Raw genomic sequence first — 4,451 nt, forward strand, 5'->3', positions numbered from 1 at the left:
TTTGACTGGTGTGAGGTAACCTGTGCTATTTTTTGTTTGTTTCTTAGTAAAGTGTAGTTGATTTACAATATTGTGCCAATTTATGCTGTACAGCAAGGTGACCCAGCCATTCATATATATATATATTATCATATTATCTTCCATCATGTTCTTTCCCAAGAGATTGGATATACTTCCCTGTGCTATACAGTAGGATCTCATTGCTTATCTATTCTAATATAATAGTTTGCATCTACTAACCCAAACTCTTATTAAATGAAGTATCTACTAGACACATGTGGCTACTGAACATTTGGAATGTCACTAGCCCAAATTGAGCCGAATATAAAATATATACCAGACTTCAGATGGAGTCATGTTAAAAAATATATAAAATATCTCATCAATATTTCATATTGATTACATGTTAAATGATAATATTTTGGATATATTCATTTAAATACCTTAATTTGACCTACCTTTTTAAAAGTGACTTCCAGAAAATTTAAGTTATATGTCTTTATACTTTAAATGCACATTTATGGCAAACACTATATTTCTCTTGTTCTGGAACACAGTTGACAATTACAGGAATCACAAAACATTTTACAATATTTTCTTATTTTGTTGACTAGAGGATTCAGCAATATTTATTTACGTCTTTGGACAAAATGAAAGATTACCTTAATTCCAAATTATTTTGTAACATTCCTGCCAGGACATATACAACATTATAAGTATTAAACTTATCAATAGTAACTGAGATAGTGTAAACAATTCCCAAAACTTGCTTTTATACATTTTGTGATTTTTATTTCAAATTACCTTTAGAGTTTATGGTACATTCTTTTCCATATCCATGTTGATAGGTTCTACCTGCATTTGAAGAAGACAGTTACTTGTATTTTAAATTATAAATATGGAGGCCAAATTTTCACGTTAGAGCTGATAATGTCTAATTTATAGGAGAGATTATAATACGTGAGCCAAAATCAGTCTTTTAAATACAATCCAGAAATACAGTGGTTCTCACAGCCCAGGTACAGAGATGTTGGATATAGACAGAACTCCTGCACAACAGCACTCCCAGTAACTCTTCTAAAAGCTCAAAGTACAGAGGAGCAGGGAGAATTCATTCTTTGCCAGCAAGAGGTGGTGCTGGAATGGTCCTGTCTAGTTAGTTTTCCCCAGTTTAACAATCGGTTAAACTTTCTGTCTGTAGAATAGTGAATATAGAAGAAGAAAGAGTCTGGGAGTTGTGCTCCTTTAGCAGTATTAGCAAGAAGAAAATTCTTAAAGTGAAGATATGTATTTCTACTATCAACTTATAAAATGGGAAAAATACTTTTCCTTAAAACTAATAGCTATCATGTAATATATTTTTATAGATCTCAAAATATTGCTGGAAAATATATATTTATACAACCCTTGCAACTCTTTGATTTCAGTAGTTACTTTATTTATATATGGAAGATAATAGCGTCTCTGAGAGTTTAAGCAACTTGCCCTACGTTACTTAACTAGGAAGGGGAAGATGCTTTTACCACACTGCTACTCTATGTATTTCATATCACTGAAATTAAACACAATCTCTCAAAACTTTTACAATCAGTTAGATGCAAGTTTTGTGAATGAAAGATATCAGGATGGTGTTTGCAATAGTTAAAAACAAAATGAAGAGAGTTCCTCTTGTGGCTAAGCTAGTTAAGTACCCAACACAGTGTCTTTGAGACGTGGGTTCAATCTTTGGCCTTGCTCAGTGGGTTAAGGATCCGGCATTGCCTCAAGCTGCAGTGTAGTTCGCAGATGCAGCTCAGATCATGTGTTGCTGTGACTGTGCCATAGTCCATTGTCCAGCAGCTGCAGCTCTGATTTGACCCCTAGCCCTGGAACTTCCATATGCTGTGAGTGTGGCTGTTAAAAAAAAAAACAACAGACTTTTCCTCCCTGCTATGGTTCTGAATTATTGTTGTAAAATTCAAAATTTTTTGGCCATTTGTTATGTTTCTAGAATTAATGCAAAATTTACCAGAACAAAATTATACTACTCATTTTAATACTGAAATATAATTTTTTTCTTAAAAAGTTAAAATATTTTCGCTAATATTTTATAGTCAATTCATATTTTTATTATTTTTACTACATAATTATACAAAAGGTCATTGTCTTAACTTATTTCAAACATGAAATTTACTACTAATAGAGTAAAGCAAATTATTTATAATAAATCATTTTTTATTTAAGGATGACAGTATTGATAATTTGAAGTTAAAGGAATTCTAACCTCTTTCCTGATCTATTGATTTTTGGAATGCTATTCAAAAATTCCCTTATAATTATTGAAATTTAATCCAAAATTTTCCACTTTGTTTTTTCCCAAAAGTCTAATTAAATAAGCTGCATTCAAATATATAGCATTTTTTATTGTTTTGTTGGTCTATTTTATATGTCCTTATAAATTAAAAAAACATTGAGTATTATTTGCACAGTCTGTTGGAACTTATATTGTAGTTCTAAGGCACATCCTTTATTTCAATGGAATTTTTGCTTGAGAATTATAGAAACATTCCTATTAGTATCATTATACAATTAGGTCATAGAACAGTAGGCTTTTTACTTAATTTTTTTAATATGAGTATGAGGACTTAACATTTGTAAAACATTTGTTACATTAAGGGACCTATTTGGCACATGTTTCTTTTCATTTCATACCATTATTGATGTAAAATTTAATGTTGGAAGATTCCTAATTCATTTGTTGATAAATAGGAGACCAGCTTTGCTCTCTATAGGATTACTGTGTTTTATCTTTTCTTCATTAAATTGTCAGGGCTGCTATCCTCAATCACGAGTACATCCTGTACATTAATGTACAATAATGATTGGTGATATAAAATTGCACTGGAGAGCATTTCAATTTTTGAACTTCCTGGTTTTAGGTTTTAGTTAATTATACTATTATTGATGTGTATGTCGGGATGTCATTAATATCTATCTCCCAAATGCCTCATTTACTGACTGATAAAAGACAAGGCATTCAGGATGGTATGTTAAGTCTCCAGGCAAAAACAACACTATAGAGTGAATTATAATAGAATTGTTATTATATTTGGGTTTTCTTTATTCAAATCATTAGTGGTAAGCTTTGGAAATGATGGCAGGACTGTATATTCTTGGCCAATTATTCTATCAATGTACACCCCAGCCATACTTATGATATTATAGAATCACAAAACAGAATGAGAGCTTCTTTTCAAACACTCTCATTTTAGAGAGGCATAAATTGTCCAGAAAGATTAAAGAATTTGTGATATCATAAAGATACTGACATATCTGGAGATAAGAAGAAATGAGACCTGATCTTCAGTGCATAAATTTGGGAGAATTCAAGCTTTTCCACTTATTGGCTATGTGATATTTGGCAATTTTTGTAACCTATATGATTTTCATTTGTTCTGTGTTTATAATGACTACTTCATAGGTTTGTGTGATAGGAAATGGCAGATATACAGTAATCATTGAATTTCCTTCCTTTTATTGTTTCAGAGAAACCCACCATCAGATCCATCAGATCTTAACAATTATTCCTTAATTATAGTATATTGGAAATATTGTCTTTATGATTATAGGTTAGTAAATTTTATTTAAAATCATCCTTTTTAATCACAAAGCTATTTAAAAAAAAACATTGGTGGTTGAGCAAAGGGAAGAGCAGTAAAACATAAAGTTTGTTTCACTCTCACTGAATCAGAAATACACTGAAGCTAGAAATACCTCGGTTTTTTATTTCCTTGGGTAGAGGATTCTTCATAATTTTTTCCCCTCTTTCTATTACATTTGCAGGAAAAAGTGAAAAATAAGTGCCAATTTATTTGAAACCTATGAGCTCCTTTTGTCTCTTCTCTATTTAGTCTTGCAAGCCCAGGCTCCATGTGACCCTATTATCCTAGTATCTGCCCCCACCACTGAGAACAAACTTAGTCCTGTATATGATATTGGTAAGATATTTCAAAGGTGTCAGAATTCAGTTGTTTGTTGATTTGAATTGCTTTTATAGTTTAGAGTATAGAATGTAATTGTTGAAATCATTTATGTGAAATAGAACTTTAAATGTTGTGGCTATTCTAAAATTAAAATGTGTCAAACCATATTCATTTCTATCCTTGTCTATTCTAAAAGAGAAATTAAGAAGTGAATCTGATATTTTAAAATGCCAGACAAGAACAGTTAAACTTACCATAGACCTATGGGTTATTGAGACAAATATTTAGTTTGAGGCACCATAGTCTTAGGAATAGGGTTGTTACAGCAACTACCCAGCGGCCCTGTGCCACAGCATATCAGCTCTGGCGACAGCCCTGTGGCTGTAGCTACTAGCTCCAGCAGCTCTGTGGCTGCAGTATATCAGCTCTTTTACCCGGCGAGAAACCAAGCGAGCACTAGGAGAGGTGGAGAACTCAGGCTTATTACGC

This window comes from Phacochoerus africanus, chromosome 3, assembly GCF_016906955.1.
Source record: "Phacochoerus africanus isolate WHEZ1 chromosome 3, ROS_Pafr_v1, whole genome shotgun sequence".
In the NCBI taxonomy this organism is placed as follows: domain Eukaryota; kingdom Metazoa; phylum Chordata; class Mammalia; order Artiodactyla; family Suidae; genus Phacochoerus; species Phacochoerus africanus.